This window comes from Apodemus sylvaticus, chromosome 8 (genome assembly GCF_947179515.1).
Source record: "Apodemus sylvaticus chromosome 8, mApoSyl1.1, whole genome shotgun sequence".
NCBI classification, from domain to species: Eukaryota; Metazoa; Chordata; class Mammalia; order Rodentia; family Muridae; genus Apodemus; species Apodemus sylvaticus.
In genome coordinates this window covers 11923640-11937122 of record NC_067479.1, presented here as the reverse complement: position 1 = coordinate 11937122, position 13483 = coordinate 11923640, and positions in this window count along the sequence as shown.

Genomic DNA, 13483 nt, shown 5'->3' with positions numbered 1-13483 from the left:
CTGACAGAGCCTTGGATATGTACAACTTCATAACATCTGTAGCCAGCTCACATACAGGAGGGGCACAGTAGTAGGTTGGGTACTTGGGCAAATTGTCAATGAATTGACTGAGTATATTTTAATATGAATGTCATTTTTATCTTTGTTCACAATATATGGAGTCTCCTCTTACATTCCTTGGAGTCTCATGTATTATTATTACATGTGCCTTAGGTTGGAACATGAGGATTATATCATCTAATTACAAACCAGGGACACATTTGGCTACTTAGTGATATTTGTTTCTTCTAGGATATCTTTATTTTCCTGTGAAGCCTTGTATAAATGTTACCTGGTGATATAAACCCAAGAGTGGACTTGCTACAATTAACCACTGTAGATATTTCTAGTTTTAGAGAAGATTCTAGATCTCAGCTCATCACTAGCCTCCACTGCAACTGCTAACTATGTATATACTCCACATATACAAAATAGAATAATAGAAATACAATTTTAAAACAACCAAGAATAAAGACTACATATGCAGAATGTATGTGTTTAGTTCTCCCTAGTTAGATAACTATATGTGATTTGAAGGAAAAATGCAACATTAAGCTTGATTTATATTTTTAAAGCCAACTATTAAAGAAAAAATAAATTATGGACTAATGGATCTGAATATTCTGTTTTTCTTCCAGTTTAAGGAAGAAATTTCCAACAAGCCATCACAAGGCTATTGTCTTCCTGTAATTGAGTACATTATTTGTTACCACTGCCTTACTACAGTTTTCCTGTGTTCTTCAGACTGAGCCCCTACACCCAGTATGATGCCCAATTCATTAATTAATTTGTGATCAAAAAAATTCAGAAATGGTATTCTGTCTCATTTTATCTTAATATATAAATTTAATTAGATCATTTTGAATTCTCCTAGATAGTGATACCTAGAGTGAATCAGAAGTGTAATGGCTTATTGGGGATTCCTTTTAATCATCCAATGAGTAAAAGTTGAAAAAGGGAGAACTTGTGCAGAAGATTCAGGTCTGAACTCTAAGAAAAGATAGTGAAGCCTCAGATTGCTGAAGATATTTGGCCAACCCTATGAGAAAATTCAAAATGCACATCACCTGATAGCAGAGTCCCAAGACCGGGTCTGCTCTAGTGTACACAGTGTTCCCAGTCACTGTCATGGTGCAAATCAGGAGCCATGTAACATACATCTTACAGAGAATCTTTCTGTTGTTCTTGTTTTTGTTTTACCAGGTATGATAGTTACAGTGGAGGTGTGAAATAGTATAAATACAATTTTAAAATATTTTGTAACTTCCCAAGGATCAATTAACCTATTCTTTTGTTTCCTTCTTTTTAAATTTTTTCTTATTCACTTTACATCCTGATCACTGCCCCCCCCCCACAGTTTTCTCTTCTCCCCCTACCCCTCCCCTTCTCCTCTGAGTGGGTGGAGTACCCCTGGGTATTTCCCCCACCCTGGCACTTTAAATCTCTCCACACCTGGACACTTCCTCTCACACTGAGGCCAAACAAGGCAGCCCAGCTTGTCCAGGCACAGCCTTTGGGATAGCTTCAACTCCTGAGGCTAACGGGCACTTCTGCTCTACAAAAGCAGTCCTCTGCAGTAGAAAACTGGGTAGTGTTACCTCCAGTTTCTGCCACAGTTCATTTCAAGAAATGCTTAAAAAATTATGGACTGATAATGCATTAAGTATAGCAGTGTAAAGTGTTTGGTATCTTTTAAAATCTTTCTTTATGCCTCAGAAGACAGAAATGCAGGTTTAGGATTCAGCAAATGTATTTACATGTTACTTGAGGTGAATATACGAAATTAAGTTAGCTTGACAGTAATTCCCAGGCAATGATTCACACACAAGTTTGAGCTAAGATTCTAAGCAAATTAATTGAAGTGCTTTGTTATTAAGATCTAGATTTTGTAATTTTTAATTTCTCTCCCTCTCTCCCTCTTTCCAGTGTGTGTGTGTGTGTGTGTGTGTGTGTGTGTGTGTGGTGTTTTTGTTTGCGAAAAACCTAGTAGCAGTTTCTGAAGACTCAGCTGCTGGCAAGATTGAGGACAGAGCTTTTTTTGGGAGGGAGAGTTTATTTATTTATTTCTTGCATGACTGAAATTTAACTTTGGAATCTGTATTTTTGCCTCTGCTCTTTGGTTTATTTCCTCATTGGTCTACATAGCACCACCTTTGTTTTACCTAAATACAAGACCTATATCCACACTACTAAAATTGTAGCTTCTTGTCCAATTAACATGAAACTTCCTGTCCTCTATACATATTTATGATAGAACCATATGATAAATAATTCCCATTGTGTGTGTGTGTGTTTAAGAAATTTAAAACCCAGATGGAGTTTGCACTTAAAACATTGTTTATAATCATGCAAAGAAAAATATAATGGAATTAAAAAATAAAGAACAAATCAGTAGTTATAGTTAATCTTTTTTGTACTTTAATAAGAAAGCATGGAAAAATAATTACATTTTGCAGAACATTAAGAGTCAACTTATGGGCTGGAGAGATGGCTCAGTGATTAAGAGCACTGCCTGCTCTTCCATAGGTCCCGAGTTCAATTCCAAGCAACCACATAGTGGCTCACAATCATCTGTAAAGGGATCCAATGCCCACTTTTGGTGTGTCTGAATATAGCAATAGTATCCTCACATATAAAATAAAAAAAAATCTTTAAAAAGTCAACCTATTTTTTATAAGAAATTAGCATTTCATCTATATATAAAAATGGTGTTTTAAAATTTGAAATTAAATGCCACAGAACATATCGTGGTGCACCAGTCAGAAATCCTGAGAACTGACACTTTCATCTTGGAACTTCAGGGGTTAGAAAAGGACAATGACTATTTGATGTATAGTTTCAAAGGAATAAATTTTTCCTTAATATAAGTTGGGTCATCTCAGAAGTGACAGGTTAAAGCTAAGTCTTTATCCTCCCCCCCACACCCTGAATCTTACCTGCCCTTAAATCATGAGCATGAACACAGAAATTGGTGAGGCGGGATTGACATCAAATCCACCCTCCTTCTTGTGACTCCTTGAGCCATTATCTTTCACATTGTCATGACCTGCTAGCATAATGTCTACACGTTCTACTTCCCAAAGTTGATTTATTTGACTGAAAGTCTTTTTACAAGTACAAATTTTGTGCTAACAATGAAATGCACATACTAGTCTCCTTCCATTGGTTCATGTAAGAAATGGAGTCACCAATATATGATGATGTGATGACTCTCATCATCAGAGAAGGCCTGGGCTGCTCCTACACAATATCAGTACAAGCAAATTATTTGGATTTGCAGGCATGTTAGAATACTCTTCTGACTTGGGACATGGTATCACTAGAGGATTCCCCACCATGTAATAAGGATACATGCTCTACTATGTTCATAGCAGCCCTATTTATAATTGCCAGATGCTGGAAAGAACCCAGGTATCCCTCAACAGAAGAGTGGATACAAAAAATGTGGTATATCTACACAATGGAGTACTATTCAGCCATTAGAAACAATGAATTCATGAAATTCTTAGGCAAATGGATGGAGCTAGAGAACATCATACTAAGTGAGGTAACCCAGACTCAAAAGGTGAATCATGGTATGCACTCACTAATAAGTGGTTATTAACCTAGAAAACTGGAATACCCAAAACTTAATCCACACATCAAATGAGATACAAGAAGAAAGCAGGAGTGGTCCCTGGTTCTGGAAAGACTCAGTGAAACAGTATTTGGCAAAACCAGAACGGGGAACTGGGAAGGGGTGGGAGGGAGGACAGGGGAAGAGAAGGGGGCTTATGGGACTTTCGGGGAGTGGGGAGGGGCTAGAAAAGGGGAAATCATTTGAAATGTAAATAAATTATATCGAATAAAAAAAAATATAAAAAAAAAAGTTCATTTTCAAAAACTACATAACCTAGTAACAAAAAGTACATCAAAACAATCACATATTTTTTTAACAAAGGTTTTCATTGTATATCTCTAGCTATGCTGAAACTCATTATGTGTATCAGGATGGTTCTGAACTCTCAATATTTCAAATAGTTTATAGTTTTGTTTTGGGTCAGATGCATAGCTATTTTGATGTGCATGTGGATGGCCAACTATCAACTGTATATTCCTTAAAAGTGGGCTTTTAAGAGATCACATCTTTTATTTAAAATCGTAGTTTGGGGATTTGAGAAATGAGTGACATCCCCTGTAATCATGCTCACAATATTTGACTCCATCCCTAGGGAACCTGATGCTTTGTTTTGTCACTACAGGACCTCCACATGCCTGACCAATACTCATGTAGATACCCATTTATAAAAATAAGATAAATTGTTAAAAGAGGTTCACATAGATATAACAATGGTGCCAATAACAGTTGAAAGTTGTCATGCTCCAGAAAGAATCACTGTTGTGTGCCTAAGTCCTCTCAGTGACAGTTCCCCTAGAACTCTTCAGTTGCTGTGAAAAGGAGGGAAATGTAGAACACATGATGAACAAAGTTGATAAGGAATAGCATCCTTCTCATAGAATGCTATCCACAGATGGTAGCTAGAAAATGAATATGTATTGAAAAAAAGTAGAGATGACAGTTACATGTATTGAGGTCGACACAGATCCCATATGTGTTGTGGCCATGCCTCAGATGCTAAGTGTAAACTCAAATGACCAAATGATTCATAGCTGAGGACTTCCTGGGAACTTGTTCTGGTCAGACAATTGCCTCAGTCAAGGTGTAACTCTTTCAGATATATTGTGTTAGATAATTGTATAGTGCTATTAAAAATCAAATTTCTTCTTAAATGGTAAGAAAGTGAAAGTTATTTCTAGATTCAGAATTTTATGTACGAAGTAATAAGAAACACAAAGTAAAAACTGGACCAAAGAAAACATTTCAGTACCACCACCATTTCACACACCATACACACATTTAATGCTAAAACAAAGGATGACATTTTTCAAGAGTTGAACATGTAATATGAATTATCTTATGAGACTATTTATATACATACATTTCAGCATGTGATACCAAATACCAAGATAATCACCAATGTAGTGAAAGGGAAAATCCTATTTACTTAAATATAAGTAGATATTCTTAGAGTGTAAAATCTAATGTTTTCTTTTGCTAATTTCTTTTTAAAAAATAACTGTGCAGATTAATGATTATACCTATTTTGAATGTTGCCCCTAATTTGATTTGTTTTATATACCATTTAGTTAACTCGTCCATGAATGTATGTGGAACGCAAAGGACATTCCACAGTGCCAGTTCATTAACTTTGTATTCTTTAACTTGTGTTGTCAGGACTCTAAATCCCTGCTGAGCTGCAGTAAAGAAACTCCTTGGCTGTCACCAGGAGCCTAGCACTGACACTCAGTACTTTCCTGTCTCACCTGTAAACAACATAAACTTGAAATAACAGATATTTCAGCATAAGTAAAAATGGCAGAAATGCTGATTTAACAATGATGCCCTTCATGAAAGAAGGAGATACTGCACCATGAAATAGTAAAGTCAGGCTATGGAGACCAGTGCTCGTAGTTGCAGAGGAAAGCATTAGTGAGCTCTCTTCTCCTTTGGCTCTGCACCACCCAGATGCTCTCCATTGGCCACCCCAGTGGACAGCCTTTTTACTTCTTGTGTTCAGAAGTCATCCTGGTCAGGAAGGGAAGCGGGTGTGTCACTTGCAATCCACAGCCACACACAGGCATTGCTTACATTGAATCCCCCTGGTCCCAGACAGGAACCAAATACCTCTCTCACCTGTTCTCCGTGCCATTAAATTAGCTCAGGCAATTAAAAATTAGATCCTTTCCTAAATGGAATCCCTAGGTGCTGTAAAGATTCAAGCTGTCATGAACTGAAAATAAAAAAAAAAAACAAATAAACAAATAAAAGAAGCTAACAGGAGCTGTTTGTTAAGTAACTAGCTAAATCATGTGTCTTTTCAGAAAGAAAGAATGTATATGGGCTATCAAACAACACTTAATCAAAAATATTATGTAGTATTATCAAAGTTTAATCACCTATACATGATATAAATACATTTTGCTATCTTAAGTAGCAAAATTAATGTTACTTATTTGATGTAAAAATGGCACTCACATTGTAGTCATTTACCTTGTCCAAGTCTTCATGAAATCTATGTAATATGTATTTTTAGTAAACTCTCAATTCCTCTTGAGCACATTTTATTTGACAGTAAATTAAGACAGATACTACATAAAGTGGTTTCCATAATATAAGTAAAAATTAATTCATTACTTTTATGAATATAAGTATTTGATTGCTTTATGAAACCATAAAAGTTGTATACTTAGAAACTATATACATTTTAGTTGAACTTATAGCCTATGCTTTTGAGTAGCCTTATCTAAGCAATGTAGTTCTTTTTAATGATTTGTACAAAGTTGCTTTAACTTGTTATAAGTTGTACGAGAAAGATAACATTTATAGATAATGTATACTGTCATTAAGGAGAACCTTCCTCAAAGATTCCCTAAGTAATATTAAAGCTCACTTCTGGTGCAAGTTTGAAGTGACCCCCCCCCCTTTTTTTTTCTCCAGCATCTAGAGAATGAGATAGTGTGTGATTTGAATTCACAAGTTATATTTTCAATACAAGTAACAGAGCTTTTTTTTTTTTTGCAGTGTTTATACATAGGCCTGTATGCTTTACATATTGACTTTACTTATAGAGCTGAATATGCCTCAGTACTTTCAGAAAAATAATATTTCAGATTTGCATAGAAATCTGAATCAATACATGCCCAGTATTAGAGAAGTACCTTGAAGATAAAGAAGTTGGGATTTGGGATACAACAATGTTTCTAAGGTTTGGAAAATGTGAATCGAACATCACAGATAAGATGTTAGAACTTTCTGTGAGTCCTCAGGTCATGTTCTTCATGGCTGAAGATTCTCAGAGTGAGAGAGGAGAAGTCTACCAGGGACAAGTGGGGTGTCCATGTGGTTCTATATTCATATGATTCACACAGTAGAGTGCTTTAGCAACTTGAATGCTTTAGAAAGATTTTTTTCCCCCTTAAAATAAAAACAGGATGTCCTAGGTTCCATACCTGCACAGTGATTATTGAGGCAAGGGGTTTCACAAGTGGGATAAATTTGAGTTGTCTCCTAGAAGAAGCATCAGATTGTTAGGCACTGTAATTTATTCTCTATAGATCCTGAGGCAGTCCATGAGCACAAACAATTTGGGGAAGGACACCTGAAAAAAAAGTATACATATTTAAGCAGGATATATCAGCAGTGAACACTTAGAGAACATGTTTTTAGGAAGTAGATGTTAATGGAGAAATGCCTTCCTCAGCATATCATTTAATGTACGGCTTCTATAGGATATCAATTGTGACTCAGGCCTGGATCGATTTATTCTGCCAATATTTGTCAAATTGCTGGTTTTTGAAAGGTGTCAGTTCCCCCCTTAAATGATGATCTTTTATGTGAGATATTAAGTCCAGCCCCTTAATAAGAAGAGAGAGTTCAACTCCATATTCTGAAGAAAGTATCAGATTGTATTCTTTGAGTTTTTCTCTAAGGAACATTTTTCCTTTCACTACAAACTCTGCATCTTGCTCTACCTAACATGTGTATTTACATATTTGTCTTATATTTTGTTGTTGTATCCTACTATAGTGTTTCTCAAAATATTCAGTCTCTGCTATTTGAGACGTTTGTTATGATTGTCATTTGATGTGATTACAATCACCTCTAAAGATAGAAAAAAAGGATTTTTTCAGAGAGGCATGAGCAAGATAGGGAAACAACCTCTGAATGTGGGTGGCACCATTTTGTGTACTGGGATCCTAGTCTGAAAAGCAGTGAAAGTTATAAGCACCCCGTGTTCTGTGGCCATCCTGACCCTATGTAGTGTGGCTCACTGTTCAGCACCAAGTCTTTCCTACCACAAACTATACTCTGTAGTTTTATATTAATTAGACACAATGCTGAAATTTTGCCTTCTATTTGACTTGGATATCTCTTTTAGAGGCCCATAAGCACATATGCAAGGGTAACTGGACTATAAGCTTTTTGGTGCTTTGTTTCCATCTTCAATTTCAGTATAGAACCACTGGGAATGTAGACGAGTACTTCCTATCCTGACTCTGGGTTGGTTCTATTACTCTGAACTCAGAACCTCCCACTCTGCCAGCTAAATGTTACTCTTTGTACCATCTCCTCTGACCCCCAATTAACTGTCCTATTTTGAACTGTTGACTGCCAAAAGAATTCACTTGGAAATCATCTCTGCTAAAAATTAGTTGTATTCTTTTTAGGTTTTTGGATATTTGCATTATTCATTATTGAAAAATCGCAAGACAAATCATAAACAATTTGTATTATACTTTAGGTATCTTAAAATATTTGTTAAAGATTTTAAACTTTATATCTTATATATAATAGAAAAGCTTAAAATCGTACATATACATTGCTCATGTTAATTAAGGTTGTAAATATATATATATGTGTATATATATATATATACTAATGTTTATGCTGTTAACTTTATATCACCTATATTTTACACTATAACACTAGAATTCTTTTTATCATTTACCTTAATCATGTATTCTTTATCTCAGAAAACATACCTGGTTCATTTTCTTTGATTAAATGCACTTCAGTATTGAAGAGTCTGTGTTTATCTCTCTGCCTTTCTGTCTCTCTGTCTATCTCTCTATCTCTCTCTGTCTCTCTGTCTCTGTCTCTGTCTGTCTGTCTCGCTCTGTGTGTCTGTGTGAGTGTGTGAGTGGATAAACCTGGAGTACTCTGAAGTAACAAATAAGCATTATTTACAGAAGGAATAAGCACAGTGGTATGTAGTTTCCCCACTGATAACCATACTGTTAAGGGGTCTCTGTCAGATTTTCCCATTAGCACTCAGACACTAAGACTGTCCATTTTATGAATGTGCCAGTATCAATGACCTTGTCTTCGAGTTCAAAGAAAAAGAAATATTTAAAAGGCACAACTTTTTTTCCTTTTTTTTTCTTTTTTTTCTTTTATTTTAATCGATATATTTTTTATTTACATTTCAAATGATTTCCCCTTTTCTGGTCCCCCACTCCCTGAAAGTCACAAAAGACCCCTTCCCTCCCCCTGTTCTCCCACCCACCCCTTCCCACTTCCCTATTCTGGTTTTGCCTTATACTACTACACTGAGTCTTTCCAGAACCAGGGGCTACTCCTCCATTCCTCTTGTACCTCATTTGATGTGTGGATTATGTTTTGGGTATTCCAGTTTTCCAGGCTAATATCCATTTATTAGTGAGTGCATACCATGATTGATCTTTTGAGACTGGGTTACCTCACTTAGTATGATGTTCTCCAGCTTCATCCATTTGCCTAAGAATTTCATGAATTCATTGTTTCTAATGGCTGAATAGGACTCCATTGTGTATATATACCACATTTTTTTTGCATCCTTTCTTCTGTTGAGGGATACCTGGGTTCTTTCCAGTTTCTGGCTATTATAGATAGGGCTGCTATGAACATAGTGGAGCATGTGTCCTTATTGCATGCTGGGGAATCCTCTGGGTATATGCACAGGAGTGGTATAGCAGGATCTTTCGGAAGTGACGGAAAGGCACAACTTTTTAAAAAGCATTACCAGTCTGGTGGTTCCTCTGAAAATTGGACATAGTACTGCCTGATGACCCAGCTATACCAATCCTTGGCATATACCCAGGAGATGCTCCAACATGTAATAAGGACACATGTTCCACTATGTTCATAGCAGCCTTATTTATAATACATGGAAGCTGGCAAGAACCTGATGTTCCTCCCCAGAGGAATAGATATAGAAAATGTGCTACGTATACACAATGGAGTACTACTAAGCTATTAAAAACAATGACTTTATGGAATTTGCAGGCAAATGGATAGAACTAGAAAATATCATCCTGAGTGAGGTAACTCAATCACAATAGAACACACATGGTATGTACTCACTAATAAGTGGATATTAGTTTGGAAGCTCAGAATACCCAAAATACAATTCACAGACCACATGAAGTTCAAGAAGGAAGACCAAAGTTTGGATGCTTCAGTCCTTCTTAGAAGGGGGAACAAAATGCTCATGGGAACAAATACAGAGACAAAGTGTGGAGCAGAGACTGAGGAAAGGCCAATCAGAGACTGCCCCACCCGTGTATCCCTCTGATAAATAGTCACCAACCCCAGACACTATGTGGATGCCAAGAATTGCATGCTGACAGGAGCCTGTTATAGCTGTCTCCTGAGAGTCTCTGCCAGTACCTGACAAGCACAGAGGTGTATACTTGCAGCCAACATTGGTGAACACAGGGCCTCTAATGGAGAAGTTAGAGAAAGGACTGAAGGAGCTAAAGGAGTTTGCAACCCCATAGGAAGAACAATATCAACTAACCAGACCTCCATCAGAGGTCAACCCTCAGAGCTCCCAGGGATTAAACCACACACAAAAGAGTACACATGGGGGGTGACCCATGTCTCCATTTGCATATGTAGCCAAGGATAGCCTTGTTGGGCATCAGTGGGAGAAGATTACTTTGGTCCTGTAAAGGCTTTATGCTCCAGAGTATGGGAATTGAGGGCAGGGAGGCAGGAGTGGGAGGGTGGGTGGGGTAACACTCTCATAGAAGCAGGGGGACGGAAGATGTAACAGAGATTCTGGGAGGATACCATGAAAGGGGACAACATTTGAAATTTAAATAAAGAAAATTTCCAAAATAAGGGGGAAAAACAGCATTGCCATATTTCATAGTGTGCTCTAACATAACTTCAAACTGTCCTACATGCCAAGGAAAATTAGAGCATGTTAGATCAATATCCACTACAGGATGATAATCACTAGGCATAAGATAGGTAATGATAAAGGCAAAACTGAACCAAAGTCATCAGCCATACCTAACTCTGGGTTCCTTGAGTTTGGAGTAACGAAGTCTATAATATGAAAACCTTTCTCAGCCAGGTATATTGACACAAACCTTTAATAACATCATTTTGGAGAAAGAAGCAGACAGATTTGTATGAGTGTGAGGCTAGCCTGGTCTATATAGTAAGTTCCATAAGAGCCAGAGATAGACTGAAACTAGGAAGACCCTGTCTCAAAAACAAAACAAAACAAAAGCAAACCACAAAAACAAAGTTTTCTCAAAAATTACCAGAAAAGCAATAACACAATGCATCTATGCGAAAAACGACTCTGAAAATATATGAATACATATTAATATATGTTAACTCTAAAGGAATGCACTTTATTAATAATTAACATGCCAAAATATTATATTTTAATATACATTTAAAATTATTTGATTGGATATGTACTATATTAAGATAATTAAATGACTGTGAAACAATATTTTTAATACAGTTCTATTTTTAACTATCCTGTTTTTTTTACCTTTTAATTTTATGTGAATGAGTATTGTGCATGCATGTAGAGGCCAAAAACAGGCATTGGGAACCCTTGGTACTTGACTCACAGATGGTTAGTTAACTTCTATGTTGTTGATAGGAACGAAATCCTGGGCCTCTGCAAAAGCAGCAATAATCATAACCATGGAGACATTCCTCTAGTAATTTATTTCAGTGCATAAGAAAATGGAATAATAAAATAGTTATTATTTAACTATTGAAAATGTACTCAGAAAAAGGAGTTGTATTCTTAAAAATGAATCTATGGAGGTGGAGTTTAATTCATTTAGTTTAGTTCCTTTTCTTCTTGTCATACATGGAAGAAGTAGGTTCAAAACTCATACAGTAAAATAAATGAGTAAATAGATGTAGTGGTCTATTAATATACAACGAGGAGAATGCTGTTCATTTTGCAGTAAGTCCTCACATTAAATGATTAGGACAGCACCACATCTCTAATTTCTCAGGCCTGGGCATTAAGTTGCCATTAGTTACATCTGGCTGCATTAGTCATTGTGACTTCTAGTGTGTGGTAACATCAGGAGTAACTACAGATAAAGCAGAAAGTGTATGGGAAATTGTGAATATAGCATTGCATTATTTTTACAAGTTCATCTGGCCAGAAATTGAATTGACGTATGTCTTCTCTTTTAAAGGTTCAAATCACATTATAAAAATCTCCTTGGGCAATTCAGTTGGGGAGAACTCATTATACATAAATATTTACACAGCTTTTAAATTATATATCTATAATAACATCTGTGACCATAAAATGATTTATTATTGAAATATACAACTCCAAACAAAACATTAAGACATGTTCATATATGCAAGATTAATAAATCAGGGATAATTTTTCTGTTGCTGTTGCTTTAAACACATTCTACATGTTGTATTGCTAATTACAAATACATATTACACAGCAAACAATACTTTCATGGAAGTCTTGTAAAAATTTGACCTGGATTGAAATAATGAATACTAGAAGACCTTAATCTGTCTTCTAACATATATTTTTGAGTTCTCTGACTTAGTTTCTGATTCAGTAAAATACACAGTGCCTATATCAAATATGGTCTTTGTAAATTACATGTGAAAGAGAAAATTCTTATGTACCCTGGCAAATCATTAATACTAATAAAGTTAGTGGACACAATTAAGAAGATTGCAAATAGTTTGTTTATGTGGAGAGTTAAATTTTATTTAAGTGATACACTTTAAGAAATAGATTCTGAAATCTCTGCATCTCTGTCTTAACTCTCTTCTGAAATGCTGGATGCAGTAGTTTCATTAACATAGAGTTTGAATGTGAGAATTTTGGGTAGATGAGAGTTTTGAAGATTTAATTCCTCTATTTGATTTTAACCAATGCATATAAGTGGGTAAAATTCATAAATAATAAATCCAGGAATAAATATTTAATTAGAAAAATATTGAATTTCCTGCTTTCACATCTCTAGAAAGATGTAGAGTAAGAAAGAAATATATTATGGTAGTTCCAAGGGAAGCAAACCAGAAAAGTTTAAGAATTATGTAAAAGTTCCTTCTTTTAATGAAAATCATCAATGTTACTTAAAGTTACATTTCTGATAACAGTACTTTGAAATGTATTTTTATTTAATATAGAAATTAAAATTTCATATTTAAATTCTTTGGAGGCAAGAAAAAAGGTTTGAGTTGCGCAGCATGACAAATCTAATATAACACAAGCCTATGAAAATAAAGATATAATGTTTACTGTCCTTGAAAAGAGATAAAGAAATCTGTAAACATGACAGACCTAGATACTAGTATTGAGAATGTTAAAAAAAAATGAATAAAGACTTTTGCATGTCTTTGGGGATGTCATCTTTAGGAAATGGAGACAGTGCACATAACACACCCACCTGATGGACTTTCCAGGTCAGCATGAAATGTAAAATTAATGTGAGGGTGAGAGTCAAGCAAATATTAAATCATAAAAGGAACACATTTAAGTTAGATGTGACTGTGTGGTAGGAATCAATCCATGTATGTCTGTGTGTGTTACACATAATCATTAAGGAACAATGGACT